We start from the raw sequence: 19,911 nt of genomic DNA, 5'->3' as shown, positions 1-19,911 counted from the left end.
GCACTTGATCTCAATATCTGATCTTGCGAAAATGGCAGTGATAGAAGAACCATTTCAAGCACAAAACAACTCCTTTTATGAACATTGTAGTGTCAAAGTAGATGGTGCGTGCAAAAACATCAAGTGATTAAGGCACTCCTGGAAGGAATACACGAGATCTCCAAGACATGCTTTTACCCGCTAGGCCCCAGTACCTACGCCGCACACAAAGAAGTCCAGCGATCAAGGAAGTCTTGTAACTTGATCTCAGGATTTCACGGATGATCCAGCCACAGAATGGAGTGGCATCTTGCTTTTTGCAGACAGGAGATCCTGGGTTCAAATCCCAGCAGTGCCTGAGCTGACTGTGTCTTTATGCATCTTTTGCCTTTAATTGACTAAACTATTGCGTTGGGCATTTAGTAGCAAGCGTGGATCTCGTCGTCAATTTATCCTACGCGCTTACATGCCTACTGCGTTATTTTTCCCCGAGGCAAAAGCTGAGCCTTGAGGTAGTGTGGCCGAGTGGTCTAAGGCGCTGGATTTAGGCTCCAGTCTCTCAGGAGGCGTGGGTTCAAATCCCTCCACTGCCATTTGACACCAGGTGCCTATGGAAAGCACTTCATATAATGATATAGGGTTCTTACCTCTTGCAGGTCATCAATGTTTACTCTTTGTACAATTATGCACAGATGATCAGCTCTTCTAGTTAAGACATCCTCCCTGCTGAGCTTCCTAGCTCGTAACCTGCACGAATGCAACAGAAAAACAAGTGCAGGAAGTGTGGCTGAGTGGTCCAAAGCGCTGGCTTAAGGCTCCAGTCTCTCAGGACAAGTGGAATCCCACCATTGCCATCTGACAACTACAGGCTATCGATTCCATATCTCAAATGAATGACTTTGTTTGAGACAGGAGTTGACTTATCTGTAGTCTCCACCGCTGGTTGAACAGCGTGAAGCATCAAAAAATCATCTATGGCTAAAGCAACAACATCTTCTGACTTTTTGTGTGAAATTACACAGTTGCTTCTTTATCCCATAATCCCAAAAAAAGCAGTATTACGTGCACTGAAAATGTTGAAACGTGCCAACCTGACAGAGCAATAGAGCAGAGTGGTATAGTGGACCTTGTAGCATTTGATCTCAATATTTGATCTTGCGAAACCGGGAGTGATAGAAGAACCATTTCAAGCATAAAACAACTCCCTTTTTGGCCTTTGCCAACATGACTGTAGCTTTACACATCTTTTGCCTTGAAATGAACAATAAAATTGTACTGGGCATTTAGAAGCAAGCTAGTCATAAGTAGTGTTTATACACAGAGGCACTGCTGGGATTTGAACCCAGGATCTCCTGTTTACAAGACAGGCGCTTTAACCAGCTAAGCCACAGCGCCTCATTTAAAGGATTTCAAATCCCAGAGAATTGCCCATATGTACCGTGAGCCAAAAACCCAATTATATTTCGATGGATGTTAGAATTGCACCTTCTGCGACAAAACTTCATGGGACGCCGTGTGGAAGTGCACCTTGGTAATGTATGCAAAGGCGTAATCCAACATATCAGAATTGATTACACATGAACTTTGGTACAGCTTGAAACTGCTAGCACTTGATCTCAATATCTGATCTTGCGAAAATGGCAGTGATAGAAGAACCATTTCAAGCACAAAACAACTCCTTTTATGAACATTGTAGTGTCAAAGTAGATGGTGCGTGCAAAAACATCAAGTGATTAAGGCACTCCTGGAAGGAATACACGAGATCTCCAAGACATGCTTTTACCCGCTAAGCCCAGTACCTACGCCGCACACAAAGAAGTCCAGCGATCAAGGAAGTCTTGTAACTTGATCTCAGGATTTCACGGATGATCCAGCCACAGAATGGAGTGGCATCTTGCTTTTTGCAGACATTGTTTTGTGATCTTCTCTGAGAGTTTACCTTTAGACTGTGTGGCTGAAAATGAAGCCAGAGTCTCGAGTGGCGCTGTGGCTTAGTTGGTTAAAGTGCCTGTCTAGTAAACAGGAGATCCTGGGTTCAAATCCCAGCAGTGCCTGAGCTGACTGTGTCTTTATGCATCTTTTGCCTTTAATTGACTAAACTATTGCGTTGGGCATTTAGTAGCAAGCGTGGATCTCGTTGTCAATTTATCCTGCGCGCTTACATGCCTACTGCGTTATTTTTCCCCGAGGCAAAAGCTGCGCCTTGAGGTAGTGTGGCCGAGTGGTCTAAGGCGCTGGATTTAGGCTCCAGTCTCTCAGGAGGCGTGGGTTCAAATCCCACCACTGCCATTTGACACCAGGTGCATATGGAAAGCACTTCTTATAATGATAAAGGGTTCTTACCTCTTGCAGGTCATCAATGTTTACTCTTTGTACAATTATGCACAGATTATCAGCTCTTCTAGTTAAGACATCCTCCCTGCTGAGCTTCCTAGCTCGTAACCTGCACGAATGCAACAGAAAAACAAGTGCAGGAAGTGTGGCTGAGTGGTCCAAAGCGCTGGCTGAAGGCTCCAGTCTCTCAGGACAAGTGGAATCCCACCACTGCCATCTGACAACTAGAGGCTATCGATTCCATATCTCAAATGAATGACTTTGTTTGAGACAGGAGTTGACTTATCTGTAGTCTCTACCGCTGGTTGAACAGCGTGAAGCATCAAAAAATCATCTATGGCTAAAGCAACAACATCTTCTGACTTTTTGTGTGAAATTACACAGTTGCTTCTTCATCCCATAATCCCAAAAAAAGCAGTATTACGTGCACTGAAAATGTTGAAACGTGCCAACCTGACAGAGCAATAGAGCAGAGTGGTATAGTGGACCTTGTAGCATTTGATCTCAATATTTGATCTTGCGAAACCGGGAGTGATAGAAGAAGCATTTCAAGCATAAAACAACTCCCTTTTTGGCCGTTGCCAACATGACTGTAGCTTTACACATCTTTTGCCTTAAAATGACCAATAAAATTGTACTGGGCATTTAGAAGCAAGCTAGTCATAAGTAGTGTTTATACACAGAGGCACTGCTGGGATTTGAACCCAGGATCTCCTGTTTACAAGACAGGCGCTTTAACCAGCTAAGCCACAGCGCCTCATTTAAATGATTTCAAATCCCAGAGAATTGCCCATATGTACCGTGAGCCAAAAACGGATGGATGTTAGAGTTGCACCTTCTGCAACAAAACTTCATGGGACGCCGTGTGGAAGTGCACCTTGGTAATGTATGCAAAGGCGTAATCCAACATGTCAGAATTGATTCCACATGAGCTGACTGTGTCTTTATTCATCTTTTGCTTTTAATTGACTAAACTATTGCGTTGGGCATTTAGTAGCAAGCGTGGATCTCGTTGTCAATTTATCCTACGTGCTCACATGCCTATGGCGTTATTTTTCCCCGGGGCAAAAAGCTGCTTCTTGAGGTAGTGTGGCCGAGTGGTCCAAGGCGCTGGATTAAGGCTCCAGTCTCTCAGGAGGCGTGGGTTCGAATCCCACCACTGCCATTTGACAACTAAAGGCTATTGATTCCATATCTCAAATGAATGAATTTGTTTAAGACAGGAGTTGACTCATCTGTAGTCTCCACTGCAGGTTGAACAGTGTGCAGCATTAAAAAAAAAAAAAATCTATGGCTAAAGAAACAGCATCTTCTGACTTTTTGCGTGAAATTACACAGTTGCTTCTTCATGCCATAATCGGAGAAAAAGAAGTATTATGTGCACTGAAAATGTTGAAAGACAGACACATCTTTTGCCTTGAAATGACCAATGAAATTGTATTGGGCATTCAGAAGAAAGCTAGTCATAAGTGGTGTTTATAGACAGAGGCACTGCTGGGATTTGAACCCAGGATCTCCTGTTTACGAGACAGGCACTTTAACCAGCTAAGCCACAGCGCCTCATTTAAAGGATTTCAAATCCCAGAGAATTGCCCATATGTACCGTGAGCCAAAAACCCAATTATATTTCGATGGATGTTAGAGTTGCACCTTCTGCGACAAAACTTCATGGGACGCCATGTGGAAGTGCACCTTGGTAATGTATGCAAAGGCGTAATCCAACATGTCAGAATTGATTCCACATGAACTTTGTTACAGCTTGAAACTGCTAGCACTTGATCTCAATATCTGATCTTGCGAAAATGGCAGTGATAGAACAACCATTTCAAGCACAAAACAACTCCTTTTATGAACATTGTAGTGTCAAAGTAGATGGTGCGTGCAAAAACATCAAGTGATTAAGGCACTCCTGGAAGGAATACACGAGATCTCCAAGACATACTTTTACCCTCTAGTCCCCAGTACCTACGCCGCACACAAAGAAGTCCAGCGATCAAGGAAGTCTTGTAACTTGATCTCAGGATTTCACGGTTTCACGGATGATCCAGCCACAGAATGGATTGGCATCTTGCTTTTTGCAGACATTGTTTTGTGATCTTCTCTGAGAGTTTACCTTTAGACTGTGTGGCTGAAAATGAAGCCAGAGTCTTGAGTGGCGCTGTGGCTTAGTTGGTTAAAGTGCCTGTCTAGTAAACAGGAGATCCTGGGTTCAAATCCCAGCAGTGCCTGAGCTGACTGTGTCTTTACCCGCTAGGCCCCAGTACCTACGCCGCAGGTACTGCCATTTGACAACTAAAGGCTATTGATTCCATATCTCAAATGAATGACTTTGTTTAAGACAGGAGTTGACTCATCTGTAGTCTCCACCGCAGGTTGAACAGTGTGCAGCATTAAAAAAAAAAAAATCTATGGCTAAAGAAACAGCATCTTCTGACTTTTTGTGTGAAATTACACAGTTGCTTCTTCATGCCATAATCGGAGAAAAAGAAGTATTATGTGCACTGAAAGGCAGACACATCTTTTGCCTTGAAATGACCAATGAAATTGTATTTGGCATTCAGAAGAAAGCTAGTCATAAGTGGTGTTTATAGACAGAGGCACTGCTGGGATTTGAACCCAGGATCTCCTGTTTACGAGACAGGCACTTTAACCAGCTAAGCCACAGCGCCTCATTTAAAGGATTTCAAATGCCAGAGAATTGCCCATATGTACCGTGAGCCAAAAACCCAATTATATTTCGATGGATGTTAGAGTTGCACCTTCTGCGACAAAACTTCATGGGACGCCATGTGGAGGTGCACCTTGGTAATGTATGCAAAGGCGTAATCCAACATGCACAAGAACTTTGTTACAGCTTGAAACTGCTAGCACTTGATCTCAATAGCTGATCTTGCGAAAATGGCAGTGATAGAAGAACCATTTCAAGCACAAAACAACTCCTTTTATGAACATTGTAGTGTCAAAGTAGATGGTGCGTGCAAAAACATCAAGTGATTAAGGCACTCCTGGAAGGAATACACGAGATCTCCAAGACATGCTTTTACCCGCTAGGCCCCAGTACCTACGCCGCACACAAAGAAGTCCAGCGATCAAGGAAGTCTTGTAACTTGATCTCAGGATTTCACGGATGCGTTGGGCATTTTGTAGCCATCTGACACACAGCGCCTCATTTAAAGGATTTCAAATCCCAGAGAATTGCCCATATGTACCGTGAGCCAAAAACCCAATTATATTTCGATGGATGTTAGAGTTGCACCTTCTGCGACAAAACTTCATGGGACGCCATGTGGAAGTGCACCTTGGTAATGTATGCAAAGGCGTAATCCAACATGTCAGAATTGATTCCACATGAACTTTGTTACAGCTTGAAACTGCTAGCACTTGATCTCAATAGCTGATCTTGCGAAAATGGCAGTGATAGAACAACCATTTCAAGCACAAAACAACTCCTTTTATGAACATTGTAGTGTCAAAGTAGATGGTGCGTGCAAAAACATCAAGTGATTAAGGCACTCCTGGAAGGAATACACGAGATCTCCAAGACATGCTTTTACCCGCTAGGCCCCAGTACCTACGCCGCACACAAAGAAGTCCAGCGATCAAGGAAGTCTTGTAACTTGATCTCAGGATTTCACGGATGCGTTGGGCATTTTGTAGCCATCTGACACACAGCGCCTCATTTAAAGGATTTCAAATCCCAGAGAATTGCCCATATGTACCGTGAGCCAAAAACCCAATTATATTTCGATGGATGTTAGAGTTGCACCTTCTGCGACAAAACTTCATGGGACGCCATGTGGAAGTGCACCTTGGTAATGTATGCAAAGGCGTAATCCAACATGTCAGAATTGATTCCACATGAACTTTGTTACAGCTTGAAACTGCTAGCACTTGATCTCAATAGCTGATCTTGCGAAAATGGCAGTGATAGAACAACCATTTCAAGCACAAAACAACTCCTTTTATGAACATTGTAGTGTCAAAGTAGATGGTGCGTGCAAAAACATCAAGTGATTAAGGCACTCCTGGAAGGAATACACGAGATCTCCAATACATGCTTTTACCCGCTAGGCCCCAGTACCTACGCCGCACACAAAGAAGTCCAGCGATCAAGGAAGTCTTGTAACTTGATCTCAGGATTTCACGGATGCGTTGGGCATTTAGTAGCAAGCGTGGATCTCGTTGTCAATTTATCCTACGCGCTTACATGCCTACGGCGTTATTTTTCCCCGGGGCAAAAAGCTGCGCCTTGAGGTAGTGTGGCCGAGTGGTCTAAGGCGCTGGATTTAGGCTCCAGTCTCTCAGGAGGTGTGGGTTCGAATCCCACCACTGCCATTTGACAACTAAAGGCTATTGATTCCATATCTCAAATGAATGACTTTGTTTAAGACAGGAGTTGACTCATCTGTAGTCTCCACCGCAGGTTGAACAGTGTGCAGCATTAAAAAAAAAAAAATCTATGGCTAAAGAAACAGCATCTTCTGCCTTTTTGTGTGAAATTACACAGTTGCTTCTTCATGCCATAATCGGAGAAAAAGAAGTATTATGTGCACTGAAAATGTTGAAAGACAGACACATCTTTTGCCTTGAAATGACCAATGAAATTGTATTGGGCATTCAGAAGAAAGCTAGTCATAAGTGGTGTTTATAGACAAAGCCACTGCTGGGATTTGAACCCAGGATCTCCTGTTTACAAGACAGGAACTTTAACCAGCTAAGCCACAGCGCCTCATTTAAAGGATTTCAAATCCCAGAGAATTGCCCATATGTACCGTGAGCCAAAAACCCAATTATATTTCGATGGATGTTAGAGTTGCACCTTCTGCGACAAAACTTCATGGGACGCCATGTGGAAGTGCACCTTGGTAATGTATGCAAAGGCGTAATCCAACATGTCAGAATTGATTCCACATGAACTTTGTTACAGCTTGAAACTGCTAGCACTTGATCTCAATATCTGATCTTGCGAAAATGGCAGTGATAGAACAACCATTTCAAGCACAAAACAACTCCTTTTATGAACATTGTAGTGTCAAAGTAGATGGTGCGTGCAAAAACATCAAGTGATTAAGGCACTCCTGGAAGGAATACACGAGATCTCCAAGACATGCTTTTACCCGCTAGGCCCCAGTACCTACGCACCTACGTACCTATGATCCAGCCACAGAATGGAGTGGCATCTTGCTTTTTGCAGACATTGTTTTGTGATCTTCTCTGAGAGTTTACCTTTAGACTGTGTGGCTGAAAATGAAGCCAGAGTCTTGAGTGGCGCTGTGGCTTAGTTGGTTAAAGTGCCTGTCTAGTAAACAGGAGATCCTGGGTTCAAATACCAGCAGTGCCTGAGCTGACTGTGTCTTTATGCATCTTTTGCCTTTAATTGACTAAACTATTGCGTTGGGCATTTAGTAGCAAGCGTGGATCTCGTTGTCAATTTATCCTACGTGCTCACATGCCTGCGGCGTTATTTTTCCCCGGGGCAAAAAGCTGCTTCTTGAGGTAGTGTGGCCGAGTGGTCCAAGGCGTTGGATTAAGGCTCCAGTCTCTCAGGAGGCGTGGGTTCAAATCCCACCACTGCCGTTTGACACCAGGTGCCTATAGAAAGAGCTTCTTATAATGATATAGGGTTCTTACCTCTTGCAGGTCATCAATGTTTACTCTTTGTACAATTATGCACAGATGATCAGCTCTTCTAGTTAAGACATCCTCCCTGCTGAGCTTCCTAGCTCGTAACCTGCACGAATGCAACAGAAAAACAAGTGCAGGAAGTGTGGCTGAGTGGTCCAAAGCGCTGGCTTAAGGCTCCAGTCTCTCAGGACAAGTGGAATCCCACCACTGCCATCTGACAACTACAGGCTATCGATTCCAAATCTCAAATGAATGACTTTGTTTGAGACAGGAGTTGACTTATCTGTAGTCTCCACCGCTGATTGAACAGCGTGAAGCATCAAAAAATCATCTATGGCTAAAGCAACAACATCTTCTGACTTTTTGTGTGAAATTACACAGTTGCTTCTTTATCCCATAATCCCAAAAAAAGCAGTATTACGTGCACTGAAAAGGTTGAAACGTGCCAACCTGACAGAGCAATAGAGCAGAGTGGTATAGTGGACCTTGTAGCATTTGATCTCAATATTTGATCTTGCGAAACCGGGAGTGATAGAAGAAGCATTTCAAGCATAAAACAACTCCCTTTTTGGCCGTTGCCAACATGACTGTAGCTTTACACATCTTTTGCCTTGAAATGACCAATAAAATTGTACTGGGCATTTAGAAGCAAGCTAGTCATAAGTAGTGTTTATACACAGAGGCACTGCTGGGATTTGAACCCAGGATCTCCTGTTTACAAGACAGGCACTTTAACCAGCTAAGCCACAGCGCCTCATTTAAAGGATTTCAAATCCCAGAGAATTGCCCATATGTAGATGGTGCGTGCAAAAACATCAAGTGATTAAGGCACTCCTGGAAGGAATACACGAGATCTCCAAGACATGCTTTTACCCGCTAGGCCCCAGTACCTACGCCGCACACAAAGAAGTCCAGCGATCAAGGAAGTCTTGTAACTTGATCTCAGGATTTCACGGATGCGTTGGGCATTTTGTAACAATCTGACACACAGCGCCTCATTTAAAGGATTTCAAATCCCAGAGAATTGCCCATATGTACCGTGAGCCAAAAACCCAATTATATTTCGATGGATGTTAGAGTTGCACCTTCTGCGACAAAACTTCATGGGACGCCGTGTGGAAGTGCACCTTGGTAATGTATGCAAAGGCGTAATCCAACATGTCAGAATTGATTCCACATGAACTTTGTTACAGCTTGAAACTGCTAGCACTTGATCTCAATATCTGATCTTGCGAAAATGGCAGTGATAGAAGAACCATTTCAAGCACAATACAACTCCTTTTATGAACATTGTAGTGTCAAAGTAGATGGTGCGTGCAAAAACATCAAGTGATTAAGGCACTCCTGGAAGGAATACACGAGATCTCCAAGACATGCTTTTACCCGCTAGGCCCCAGTACCTACGCCGCACACAAAGTCCAGCGATCAAGGAAGTCTTGTAACTTGATCTCAGGATTTCACGGATGATCCAGCCACAGAATGGAGTGGCATCTTGCTTTTTGCAGACAAGAGATCCTGGGTTCAAATCCCAGCAGTGCCTGAGCTGACTGTGTCTTTATGCATCTTTTGCCTTTAATTGACTAAACTATTGCGTTGGGCATTTAGTAGCAAGCGTGGATCTCGTTGTCAATTTATCCTACGCGCTTACATGCCTACTGCGTTATTTTTCCCCGAGGCAAAAGCTGCGCCTTGAGGTAGTGTGGCCGAGTGGTCTAAGGCGCGGGATTTAGGCTCCAGTCTCTCAGGAGGCGTGGGTTCAAATCCCACCACTGCCATTTGACACCAGGTGCCTATGGAAAGCACTTCATATAATGATATAGGGTTCTTACCTCTTGCAGGTCATCAATGTTTACTCTTTGTACAATTATGCACAGATGATCAGCTCTTCTAGTTAAGACATCCTCCCTGCTGAGCTTCCTAGCTCGTAACCTGCACGAATGCATTAGAAAAACAAGTGCAGGAAGTGTGGCTGAGTGGTCCAAAGCGCTGGCTTAAGGCTCCAGTCTCTCAGGACAAGTGGAATCCCACCACTGCCATCTGACAACTAGAGGCTATTGATTCCATATCTCAAATGAATGACTTTGTTTGAGACAGGAGTTGACTTATTTGTAGTCTCCACCGCTGGTTGAACAGCGTGAAGCATCAAAAAATCATCTATGGCTAAAGCAACAACATCTTCTGACTTTTTGTGTGAAATTACACAGTTGCTTCTTTATCCCATAATCCCAAAAAAAGCAGTATTACGTGCACTGAAAATGTTGAAACGTGCCAACCTGACAGAGCAATAGAGCAGAGTGGTATAGTGGACCTTGTAGCATTTGATCTCAATATTTGATCTTGCGAAACCGGGAGTGATAGAAGAAGCATTTCAAGCATAAAACAACTCCCTTTTTGGCCGTTGCCAACATGACTGTAGCTTTACACATCTTTTGCCTTGAAATGACCAATAAAATTGTACTGGGCATTTAGAAGCAAGCTAGTCATAAGTAGTGTTTATACACAGAGGCACTGCTGGGATTTGAACCCAGGATCTCCTGTTTACAAGACAGGCACTTTAACCAGCTAAGCCACAGCGCCTCATTTAAAGGATTTCAAATCCCAGAGAATTGCCCATATGTAGATGGTGCGTGCAAAAACATCAAGTGATTAAGGCACTCCTGGAAGTAATACACGGGATCTCCAATACATGCTTTTACCCGCTAGGCCCCAGTACCTACGCCGCACACAAAGAAGTCCAGCGATCAAGGAAGTCTTGTAACTTGATCTCAGGATTTCACGGATGCGTTGGGCATTTTGTAGCCATCTGACACACAGCGCCTCATTTAAAGGATTTCAAATCCCAGAAAATTGCCCATATGTACCGTGAGCCAAAAACCCAATTATATTTCGATGGATGTTAGAGTTGCACCTTCTGCGACAAAACTTCATGGGACGCCATGTGGAAGTGCACCTTGGTAATGTATGCAAAGGCGTAATCCAACATGTCAGAATTGATTCCACATGAACTTTGTTACAACTTGAAACTGCTAGCACTTGATCTCAATAGCTGATCTTGCGAAAATGGCAGTGATAGAACAACCATTTCAAGCACAAAACAACTCCTTTTATGAACATTGTAGTGTCAAAGTAGATGGTGCGTGCAAAAACATCAAGTGATTAAGGCACTCCTGGAAGGAATACACGAGATCTCCAAGACATGCTTTTACCCGCTAGGCCCCAGTACCTACGCCGCACACAAAGAAGTCCAGCGATCAAGGAAGTCTTGTAACTTGATCTCAGGATTTCACGGATGCGTTGGGCATTTTGTAGCCATCTGACACACAGCGCCTCATTTAAAGGATTTCAAATCCCAGAGAATTGCCCATATGTACCGTGAGCCAAAAACCCAATTATATTTCGATGGATGTTAGAGTTGCACCTTCTGCGACAAAACTTCATGGGACGCCATGTGGAAGTGCACCTTGGTAATGTATGCAAAGGCGTAATCCAACATGTCAGAATTGATTCCACATGAACTTTGTTACAGCTTGAAACTGCTAGCACTTGATCTCAATAGCTGATCTTGCGAAAATGGCAGTGATAGAACATCCATTTCAAGCACAAAACAACTCCTTTTATGAACATTGTAGTGTCAAAGTAGATGGTGCGTGCAAAAAGTAGATGGAGCGTGCGTCCAAAACATCAAGTGATTAAGGCACTCCTGGAAGGAATACACGAGATCTCCAAGACATGCTTTTACCCGCTAGGCCCCAGTACCTACGCCGCACACAAAGAAGTCCAGCGATCAAGGAAGTCTTGTAACTTGATCTCAGGATTTCACGGATGATCCAGCCACAGAATGGAGTGGCATCTTGCTTTTTGCAGACATTGTTTTGTGATCTTCTCTGAGAGTTTACCTTTAGACTCTGTGGCTGAAAATGAAGCCAGAGTCTTGAGTGGCGCTGTGGCTTAGTTGGTTAAAGTGCCTGTCTAGTAAACAGGAGATCCTGGGTTCAAATCCCAGCAGTGCTTGAGCTGACTGTGTCTTTATGCATCTTTTGCCTTTAATTGACTAAACTATTGCGTTGGGCATTTAGTAGCAAGCGTGGATCTCGTTGTCAATTTATCCTGCGCGCTTACATGCCTACTGCGTTATTTTTCCCCGAGGCAAAAGCTGCCCCTTGAGGTAGTGTGGCCGAGTGGTCTAAGGCGCTGGATTTAGGCTCCAGTCTCTCAGGAGGCGTGGGTTCAAAAGCCACTGCCATTTGACACCAGGTGCATATGGAAAGCACTTCTTATAATGATAAAGGGTTCTTACCTCTTGCAGGTCATCAATGTTTACTCTTTGTACAATTATGCACAGATGATCAGCTCTTCTAGTTAAGACATCCTCCCTGCTGAGCTTCCTAGCTCGTAACCTGCACGAATGCAACAGAAAAACAAGTGCAGGAAGTGTGGCTGAGTGGTCCAAAGCGCTGGCTTAAGGCTCCAGTCTCTCAGGACAAGTGGAATCCCACCACTGCCATCTGACAACTACAGGCTATCGATTCCATATCTCAAATGAATGACTTTGTTTGAGACAGGAGTTGACTTATTTGTAGTCTCCACCGCTGGTTGAACAGCGTGAAGCATCAAAAAATCATCTATGGCTAAAGCAACAACATCTTCTGACTTTTTGTGTGAAATTACACAGTTGCTTCTTTATCCCATAATCCCAAAAAAAGCAGTATTACGTGCACTGAAAATGTTGAAACGTGCCAACCTGACAGAGCAATAGAGCAGAGTGGTATAGTGGACCTTGTAGCATTTGATCTCAATATTTGATCTTGCGAAACCGGGAGTGAAAGAAGAAGCATTTCAAGCATAAAACAACTCCCTTTTTGGCCGTTGCCAACATGACTGTAGCTTTACACATCTTTTGCCTTGAAATGACCAATAAAATTGTACTGGGCATTTAGAAGCAAGCTAGTCATAAGTAGTGTTTATACACAGAGGCACTGCTGGGATTTGAACCCAGGATCTCCTGTTGACAAGACAGGTGCTTTAACCAGCTAAGCCACAGCGCCTCATTTAAATGATTTCAAATCCCAGAGAATTGCCCATATGTACCGTGAGCCAAAAACGGATGGATGTTAGAGTTGCACCTTCTGCAACAAAACTTCATGGGACGCCGTGTGGAAGTGCACCTTGGTAATGTATGCAAAGGCGTAATCCAAAATGTCAGAATTGATTCCACATGAGCTGACTGTGTCTTTATTCATCTTTTGCTTTTAATTGACTAAACTATTGCGTTGGGCATTTAGTAGCAAGCGTGGATCTCGTTGTCAATTTATCCTACGTGCTCACATGCCTACGGCGTTATTTTTCCCCGGGGCAAAAAGCTGCTTCTTGAGGTAGTGTGGCCGAGTGGTCCAAGGCGCTGGATTAAGGCTCCAGTCTCTCAAGAGGCGTGGGTTCGAATCCCACCACTGCCATTTGACAACTAAAGGCTATTGATTCCATATCTCAAATGAATGAATTTGTTTAAGACAGGAGTTGACTCATCTGTAGTCTCCACTGCAGGTTGAACAGTGTGCAGCATTAAAAAAAAAAAAAAATCTATGGCTAAAGAAACAGCATCTTCTGACTTTTTGTGTGAAATTACACAGTTGCTTCTTCATGCCATAATCGGAGAAAAAGAAGTATTATGTGCACTGAAAATGTTGAAAGACAGACACATCTTTTGCCTTGAAATGACCAATGAAATTGTATTGGGCATTCAGAAGAAAGCTAGTCATAAGTGGTGTTTATAGACAGAGGCACTGCTGGGATTTGAACCCAGGATCTCCTGTTTACGAGACAGGCACTTTAACCAGCTAAGCCACAGCGCCTCATTTAAAGGATTTCAAATCCCAGAGAATTGCCCATATGTACCGTGAGCCAAAAACCCAATTATATTTCGATGGATGTTAGAGTTGCACCTTCTGCGACAAATCTTCATGGGACGCCATGTGGAAGTGCACCTTGGTAATGTATGCAAAGGCTTAATCCAACATGTCAGAATTGATTCCACATGAACTTTGTTACAGCTTGAAACTGCTAGCACTTGATCTCAATATCTGATCTTGCGAAAATGGCAGTGATAGAACAACCATTTCAAGCACAAAACAACTCCTTTTATGAACATTGTAGTGTCAAAGTAGATGGTGCGTGCAAAAACATCAAGTGATTAAGGCACTCCTGGAAGGAATACACGAGATCTCCAAGACATACTTTTACCCGCTAGGCCCCAGTACCTACGCCGCACACAAAGAAGTCCAGCGATCAAGGAAGTCTTGTAACTTGATCTCAGGATTTCACGGTTTCACGGATGATCCAGCCACAGAATGGAGTGGCATCTTGCTTTTTGCAGACATTGTTTTGTGATCTTCTCTGAGAGTTTACCTTTAGACTGTGTGGCTGAAAAAGAAGCCAGCAGCTTCAGTGGCGCTGTGGTTTAGTTGGTTAAAGTGCCTGTCTAGTAAACAGGAGATCCTGGGTTCGAATCCCAGCAGTGCCTGAGCTGACTGTGTCTTTATGCATCTTTTGCCTTTAATTGACTGAACTTTTGCGTTGGGCATTTAGTAGCAAGCGTGGATCTCGTTGTTGTTAGAAGAACCATTTCAAGCATAAAGCAACTCCCTTTTTGGCCTTTGCCAACATGACTGTAGCTTTACACATCTTTTGCTTTGAAATGACTAATAAAATTGTACCTGGCATTTAGAAGCAAGCTAGTCATAAGTAGTGTTTATACACAGAGGCACTGCTGGGAAATGAACCCAGGATCTCCTGTTTACGAGACAGGCACTTTAACCAGCTAAGCCACAGCGCCTCATTTAAAGGATTTCAAATCCCAGAGAATTGCCGATATGTACCGAGAGCCAAAAACGGATGGATGTTAGAGTTGCACCTTCTGCGACAAAACTTCATGGGACGCCGTGTGGAAGTGCACCTTGGTAATGTATGCAAAGGCGTAATCCAACATATCAGAATTGATTCCACATGAACTTTGTTACAGCTTGAAACTGCTAGCACTTGATCTCAATATCTGATCTTGCGAAAATGGCAGTGATAGAAGAACCATTTCAAGCACAAAACAACTCCTTTTATGAACATTGTAGTGTCAAAGTAGATGGTGCGTGCAAAAACATCAAGTGATTAAGGCACTCCTGGAAGGAATACACGAGATCTCCAAGACATGCTTTTACCCGCTAGGCCCCAGTACCTACGCCGCACACAAAGAAGTCCAGCGATCAAGGAAGTCTTGTAACTTGATCTCAGGATTTCACAGTTTCACGGATGATGCAGCCACAGAATGGATTGGCATCTTGCTTTTTGCAGACATTGTTTTGTGATCTTCTCTGAGAGTTTACCTTTAGACTGTGTGGCTTAAAATAAAGCCAGCAGCTTGAGTGGCGCTGTGGCTTAGTTGGTTAAAGTGCCTGTCTAGTAAACAGGAGATCCTGGGTTCAAATCCCAGCAGTGCCTGAGCTGACTGTGTCTTTATGCATCTTTTGCCTTTAATTGACTAAACTTTTGCGTTGGGCATTTAGTAGCAAGCGTGGATCTCGTCGTCAATTTATCCTACGCGCTTACATGCCTACTGCGTTATTTTTCCCCGAGGCAAAAGCTGCGCCTTGAGGTAGTGTGGCCGAGTGGTCTAAGGCGCTGGATTTAGGCTCTAGTCTCTCAGGAGGCGTGGGTTCAAATCCCACCACTGCCATTTGACACCAGGTGCATATGGAAAGCACTTCTTATAATGATAAAGGGTTCTTACCTCTTGCAGGTCATCAATGTTTACTCTTTGTACAATTATGCACAGATTATCAGCTCTTCTAGTTAAGACATCCTCCCTGCTGAGCTTCCTAGCTCGTAACCTGCACGAATGCAACAGAAAAACAAGTGCAGGAAGTGTGGCTGAGTGGTCCAAAGCGCTGGCTGAAGGCTCCAGTCTCTCAGGACAAGTGGAATCCCACCACTGCCATCTGACAACTAGAGGCTATCGATTCCATATCTTAAATGAATGACTTTGTTTGAGACAGGAGTTGACTTATCTGTAGTCTCCACCGCTGGTTGAACAGCGTGAAGCATCAAAAAATCATCTATGGCTAAAGCAACAACATCTTCTGACTTTTTGTGTGAAATTACACAGTTGCTTCTTTATCCCATAATCCCAAAAAAAGCAGTATTACGTGCACTGAAAATGTTGAAACGTGCCAACCTGACAGAGCAATAGAGCAGAGTGGTATAGTGGACCTTGTAGCATTTGATCTCAATATTTGATCTTGCGAAACCGGGAGTGATAGAAGAAGCATTTCAAGCATAAAACAACTCCCTTTTTGGCCGTTGCCAACATGACTGTAGCTTTACACATCTTTTGCCTTGAAATGACCAATAAAATTGTACTGGGCATTTAGAAGCAAGCTAGTCATAAGTAGTGTTTATACACAGAGGCACTGCTGGGATTTGAACCCAGGATCTCCTGTTTACGAGACAGGCAGTTTAACCAGCTAAGCCACAGCGCCTCATTTAAAGGAGTTCAAATCCCAGAGAATTGCCCATATGTACCGTGAGCCAAAAACCCAATTATATTTCGATGGATGTTAGAGTTGCACCTTCTGCGACAAAACTTTATGGGACGCCATGTGGAAGTGCACCTTGGTAATGTATGCAAAGGCGTAATCCAACATGTCAGAATTGATTCCACATGAACTTTGTTACAGCTTGAAACTGCTAGCACTTGATCTCAATATCTGATCTTGCGAAAATGGCAGTGATAGAACAACCATTTCAAGCACAAAACAACTCCTTTTATGAACATTGTAGTGTCAAAGTAGATGGTGCGTGCAAAAACATCAAGTGATTAAGGCACTCCTGTAAGGAATACACGAGATCTCCAAGACATGCTTTTACCCGCTAGGCCCCAGTACCTACGCCGCACACAAAGAAGTCCAGCGATCAAGGAAGTCTTGTAACTTGATCTCAGGATTTCACGGATGATCCACCCACAGATTGGAGTGGCATCTTGCTTTTTGCAGACATTGTTTTGTGATCTTCTCTGAGAGTTTACCTTTAGACTGTGTGGCTGAAAATGAAGCCAGAGTCTTGAGTGGCGCTGTGGCTTAGTTGGTTAAAGTGCCTGTCTAGTAAACAGGAGATCCTGGGTTCAAATCCCAGCAGTGCTTGAGCTGACTGTGTCTTTATGCATCTTTTGCCTTTAATTGACTAAACTATTGCGTTGGGCATTTAGTAGCAAGCGTGGATCTCGTTGTCAATTTATCCTGCGCGCTTACATGCCTACTGCGTTATTTTTCCCCGAGGCAAAAGCTGCGCCTTGAGGTAGTGTGGCCGAGTGGTCTAAGGCGCTGGATTTAGGCTCCAGTCTCTCAGGAGGCGTGGGTTCAAATCCCACCACTGCCATTTGACACCAGGTGCATATGGAAAGCACTTCTTATAATGATAAAGGGTTCTTACCTCTTGCAGGTCATCAATGTTTACTCTTTGTACAATTATGCACAGATGATCAGCTCTTCTAGTTAAGACATCCTCCCTGCTGAGCTTCCTAGCTCGTAACCTGCACGAATGCAACAGAAAAACAAGTGCAGGAAGTGTGGCTGAGTGGTCCAAAGCGCTGGCTTAAGGCTCCAGTCTCTCAGGACAAGTGGAATCCCACCACTGCCATCTGACAACTAGAGGCTATCGATTCCATATCTCAAATGAATGACTTTGTTTGAGACAGGAGTTGACTTATTTGTAGTCTCTGTCAGTCTCCCTGGGTATTTAGAAGCAAGCTAGTCATAAGTAGTGTTTATACACAGAGGCACTGCTGGGAAATGAACCCAGGATCTCCTGTTTACGAGACAGGCACTTTAACCAGCTAAGCCACAGCGCCTCATTTAAACGATTTCAAATCCCAGAGAATTGCCCATATGTACCGAGAGCCAAAAACGGATGGATGTTAGAGTTGCACCTTCTGCGACAAAACTTCATGGGACGCCGTGTGGAAGTGCACCTTGGTAATGTATGCAAAGGCGTAATCCAACATGTCAGAATTGATTCCACATGAACTTTGTTACAGCTTGAAACTGCTAGCACTTGATCTCAATAGATGATCTTGCGAAAATGGCAGTGATAGAAGAACCATTTCAAGCACAAAACAACTCCTTTTATGAACATTGTAGTGTCATAGTAGATGGTGCGTGCAAAAACATCAAGTGATTAAGGCACTCCTGGAAGGAATACACGAGATCTCCAAGACATGCTTTTACCCGCTAGGCCCCAGTACCTACGCCGCACACAAAGAAGTCCAGCGATCAAGGAAGTCTTGTAACTTGATCTCAGGATTTCACGGATGCGTTGGGCATTTAGTAGCAAGCGTGGATCTCGTTGTCAATTTATCCTACGCGCTTACATGCCTACGGCGTTATTTTTCCCCGGGGCAAAAAGCTGCGCCTTGAGGTAGTGTGGCCGAGTGGTCTAAGGCGCTGGATTTAAAACTTCATGGGACGCCATGTGGAAGTGCACCTTGGTAATGTATGCAAAGGCGTAATCCAACATGTCAGAATTGATTCCACATGAACTTTGTTACAGCTTGAAACTGCTAGCACTTGATCTCAATAGCTGATCTTGCGAAAATGGCAGTGATAGAAGAACCATTTCAAGCACAAAACAACTCCTTTTATGAACATTGTAGTGTCAAAGTAGATGGTGCGTGCAAAAACATCAAGTGATTAAGGCACTCCTGGAAGGAATACACGAGATCTCCAAGACATGCTTTTACCCGCTAGGCCCCAGTACCTACACCGCACACAAAGAAGTCCAGCGATCAAGGAAGTCTTGTAACTTGATCTCAGGATTTCACGGATGCGTTGGGCATTTTGTAGCCATCTGACACACAGCGCCTCATTTAAAGGATTTCAAATCCCAGAGAATTGCCCATATGTACCGTGAGCCAAAAACCCAATTATATTTCGATGGATGTTAGAGTTGCACCTTCTGCGACAAAACTTCATGGGACGCCATGTGGAAGTGCACCTTGGTAATGTATGCAAAGGCGTAATCCAACATGTCAGAATTGATTCCACATGAACTTTGTTACAGCTTGAAACTGCTAGCACTTGATCTCAATAGCTGATCTTGCGAAAATGGCAGTGATAGAACAACCATTTCAAGCACAAAACAACTCCTTTTATGAACATTGTAGTGTCAAAGTAGATGGTGCGTGCAAAAACATCAAGTGATTAAGGCACTCCTGGAAGGAATACACGAGATCTCCAATACATGCTTTTACCCGCTAGGCCCCAGTACCTACGCCGCACACAAAGAAGTCCAGCGATCAAGGAAGTCTTGTAACTTGATCTCAGGATTTCACGGATGCGTTGGGCATTTTGTAGCCATCTGACACACAGCGCCTCATTTAAAGGATTTCAAATCCCAGAGAATTGCCCATATGTACCGTGAGCCAAAAACCCAATTATATTTCGATGGATGTTAGAGTTGCACCTTCTGCGACAAAACTTCATGGGACGCCATGTGGAAGTGCACCTTGGTAATGTATGCAAAGGCGTAATCCAACATGTCAGAATTGATTCCACATGAACTTTGTTACAGCTTGAAACTGCTAGCACTTGATCTCAATAGCTGATCTTGCGAAAATGGCAGTGATAGAACAACCATTTCAAGCACAAAACAACTCCTTTTATGAACATTGTAGTGTCAAAGTAGATGGTGCGTGCAAAAACATCAAGTGATTAAGGCACTCCTGGAAGGAATACACGAGATCTCCAATACATGCTTTTACCCGCTAGGCCCCAGTACCTACGCCGCACACAAAGAAGTCCAGCGATCAAGGAAGTCTTGTAACTTGATCTCAGGATTTCACGGATGCGTTGGGCATTTAGTAGCAAGCGTGGATCTCGTTGTCAATTTATCCTGCGCGCTTACATGCCTACTGCGTTATTTTTCCCCGAGGCAAAA

The 19,911-nt window shown here is 43.8% G+C and overlaps 28 non-coding genes across 28 annotated transcripts; 16 read left to right on the top strand and 12 right to left on the bottom strand.

Annotated features, from left to right (window-relative positions):
- The first annotated feature begins 490 nt into the window (after nucleotides 1–490).
- trnal-uag (transfer RNA leucine (anticodon UAG)) lies at nucleotides 491–572 on the top strand. The gene has a single exon. It is a non-coding gene; the product is annotated as a tRNA-Leu (tRNA).
- Nucleotides 573–1,300: 728 nt separating this feature from the next.
- On the bottom strand, nucleotides 1,301–1,374 carry trnat-ugu (transfer RNA threonine (anticodon UGU)). The gene has a single exon. It is a non-coding gene; the product is annotated as a tRNA-Thr (tRNA).
- A 585-nt stretch (nucleotides 1,375–1,959) lies between these two features.
- trnat-agu (transfer RNA threonine (anticodon AGU)) lies at nucleotides 1,960–2,033 on the top strand. The gene has a single exon. It is a non-coding gene; the product is annotated as a tRNA-Thr (tRNA).
- Nucleotides 2,034–2,186: 153 nt separating this feature from the next.
- On the top strand, nucleotides 2,187–2,268 carry trnal-uag (transfer RNA leucine (anticodon UAG)). The gene has a single exon. It is a non-coding gene; the product is annotated as a tRNA-Leu (tRNA).
- Nucleotides 2,269–2,996: 728 nt separating this feature from the next.
- Nucleotides 2,997–3,070, bottom strand: trnat-ugu (transfer RNA threonine (anticodon UGU)). Its single transcript has one exon. It is a non-coding gene; the product is annotated as a tRNA-Thr (tRNA).
- Nucleotides 3,071–3,396: 326 nt separating this feature from the next.
- Nucleotides 3,397–3,478, top strand: trnal-aag (transfer RNA leucine (anticodon AAG)). Its single transcript has one exon. It is a non-coding gene; the product is annotated as a tRNA-Leu (tRNA).
- A 321-nt stretch (nucleotides 3,479–3,799) lies between these two features.
- Nucleotides 3,800–3,873, bottom strand: trnat-cgu (transfer RNA threonine (anticodon CGU)). The gene has a single exon. It is a non-coding gene; the product is annotated as a tRNA-Thr (tRNA).
- Nucleotides 3,874–4,467: 594 nt separating this feature from the next.
- On the top strand, nucleotides 4,468–4,541 carry trnat-agu (transfer RNA threonine (anticodon AGU)). Its single transcript has one exon. It is a non-coding gene; the product is annotated as a tRNA-Thr (tRNA).
- A 367-nt stretch (nucleotides 4,542–4,908) lies between these two features.
- Nucleotides 4,909–4,982, bottom strand: trnat-cgu (transfer RNA threonine (anticodon CGU)). Its single transcript has one exon. It is a non-coding gene; the product is annotated as a tRNA-Thr (tRNA).
- Nucleotides 4,983–6,566: 1,584 nt separating this feature from the next.
- Nucleotides 6,567–6,648, top strand: trnal-uag (transfer RNA leucine (anticodon UAG)). Its single transcript has one exon. It is a non-coding gene; the product is annotated as a tRNA-Leu (tRNA).
- Nucleotides 6,649–6,968: 320 nt separating this feature from the next.
- Nucleotides 6,969–7,042, bottom strand: trnat-ugu (transfer RNA threonine (anticodon UGU)). The gene has a single exon. It is a non-coding gene; the product is annotated as a tRNA-Thr (tRNA).
- Nucleotides 7,043–7,580: 538 nt separating this feature from the next.
- trnat-agu (transfer RNA threonine (anticodon AGU)) lies at nucleotides 7,581–7,654 on the top strand. The gene has a single exon. It is a non-coding gene; the product is annotated as a tRNA-Thr (tRNA).
- Nucleotides 7,655–7,808: 154 nt separating this feature from the next.
- trnal-aag (transfer RNA leucine (anticodon AAG)) lies at nucleotides 7,809–7,890 on the top strand. Its single transcript has one exon. It is a non-coding gene; the product is annotated as a tRNA-Leu (tRNA).
- Nucleotides 7,891–8,618: 728 nt separating this feature from the next.
- trnat-ugu (transfer RNA threonine (anticodon UGU)) lies at nucleotides 8,619–8,692 on the bottom strand. Its single transcript has one exon. It is a non-coding gene; the product is annotated as a tRNA-Thr (tRNA).
- A 939-nt stretch (nucleotides 8,693–9,631) lies between these two features.
- trnal-uag (transfer RNA leucine (anticodon UAG)) lies at nucleotides 9,632–9,713 on the top strand. The gene has a single exon. It is a non-coding gene; the product is annotated as a tRNA-Leu (tRNA).
- Nucleotides 9,714–10,441: 728 nt separating this feature from the next.
- On the bottom strand, nucleotides 10,442–10,515 carry trnat-ugu (transfer RNA threonine (anticodon UGU)). The gene has a single exon. It is a non-coding gene; the product is annotated as a tRNA-Thr (tRNA).
- Nucleotides 10,516–11,875: 1,360 nt separating this feature from the next.
- trnat-agu (transfer RNA threonine (anticodon AGU)) lies at nucleotides 11,876–11,949 on the top strand. The gene has a single exon. It is a non-coding gene; the product is annotated as a tRNA-Thr (tRNA).
- Nucleotides 11,950–12,909: 960 nt separating this feature from the next.
- trnat-ugu (transfer RNA threonine (anticodon UGU)) lies at nucleotides 12,910–12,983 on the bottom strand. Its single transcript has one exon. It is a non-coding gene; the product is annotated as a tRNA-Thr (tRNA).
- Nucleotides 12,984–13,309: 326 nt separating this feature from the next.
- trnal-aag (transfer RNA leucine (anticodon AAG)) lies at nucleotides 13,310–13,391 on the top strand. Its single transcript has one exon. It is a non-coding gene; the product is annotated as a tRNA-Leu (tRNA).
- Nucleotides 13,392–13,713: 322 nt separating this feature from the next.
- trnat-cgu (transfer RNA threonine (anticodon CGU)) lies at nucleotides 13,714–13,787 on the bottom strand. The gene has a single exon. It is a non-coding gene; the product is annotated as a tRNA-Thr (tRNA).
- A 594-nt stretch (nucleotides 13,788–14,381) lies between these two features.
- trnat-agu (transfer RNA threonine (anticodon AGU)) lies at nucleotides 14,382–14,455 on the top strand. Its single transcript has one exon. It is a non-coding gene; the product is annotated as a tRNA-Thr (tRNA).
- Nucleotides 14,456–14,693: 238 nt separating this feature from the next.
- Nucleotides 14,694–14,767, bottom strand: trnat-cgu (transfer RNA threonine (anticodon CGU)). The gene has a single exon. It is a non-coding gene; the product is annotated as a tRNA-Thr (tRNA).
- Nucleotides 14,768–15,349: 582 nt separating this feature from the next.
- trnat-agu (transfer RNA threonine (anticodon AGU)) lies at nucleotides 15,350–15,423 on the top strand. The gene has a single exon. It is a non-coding gene; the product is annotated as a tRNA-Thr (tRNA).
- A 153-nt stretch (nucleotides 15,424–15,576) lies between these two features.
- trnal-uag (transfer RNA leucine (anticodon UAG)) lies at nucleotides 15,577–15,658 on the top strand. Its single transcript has one exon. It is a non-coding gene; the product is annotated as a tRNA-Leu (tRNA).
- Nucleotides 15,659–16,386: 728 nt separating this feature from the next.
- Nucleotides 16,387–16,460, bottom strand: trnat-cgu (transfer RNA threonine (anticodon CGU)). Its single transcript has one exon. It is a non-coding gene; the product is annotated as a tRNA-Thr (tRNA).
- Nucleotides 16,461–17,046: 586 nt separating this feature from the next.
- On the top strand, nucleotides 17,047–17,120 carry trnat-agu (transfer RNA threonine (anticodon AGU)). The gene has a single exon. It is a non-coding gene; the product is annotated as a tRNA-Thr (tRNA).
- Nucleotides 17,121–17,273: 153 nt separating this feature from the next.
- On the top strand, nucleotides 17,274–17,355 carry trnal-uag (transfer RNA leucine (anticodon UAG)). The gene has a single exon. It is a non-coding gene; the product is annotated as a tRNA-Leu (tRNA).
- Nucleotides 17,356–17,753: 398 nt separating this feature from the next.
- On the bottom strand, nucleotides 17,754–17,827 carry trnat-cgu (transfer RNA threonine (anticodon CGU)). Its single transcript has one exon. It is a non-coding gene; the product is annotated as a tRNA-Thr (tRNA).
- Nucleotides 17,828–19,911: the final 2,084 nt, after the last annotated feature.

Source organism: Channa argus, chromosome 10 (assembly GCF_033026475.1).
Source record: "Channa argus isolate prfri chromosome 10, Channa argus male v1.0, whole genome shotgun sequence".
Classification (NCBI taxonomy): domain Eukaryota; kingdom Metazoa; phylum Chordata; class Actinopteri; order Anabantiformes; family Channidae; genus Channa; species Channa argus.
The sequence above is the reverse complement of the archived record's forward strand: the minus strand, read 5'-3'. Positions and strand labels throughout refer to the sequence as shown.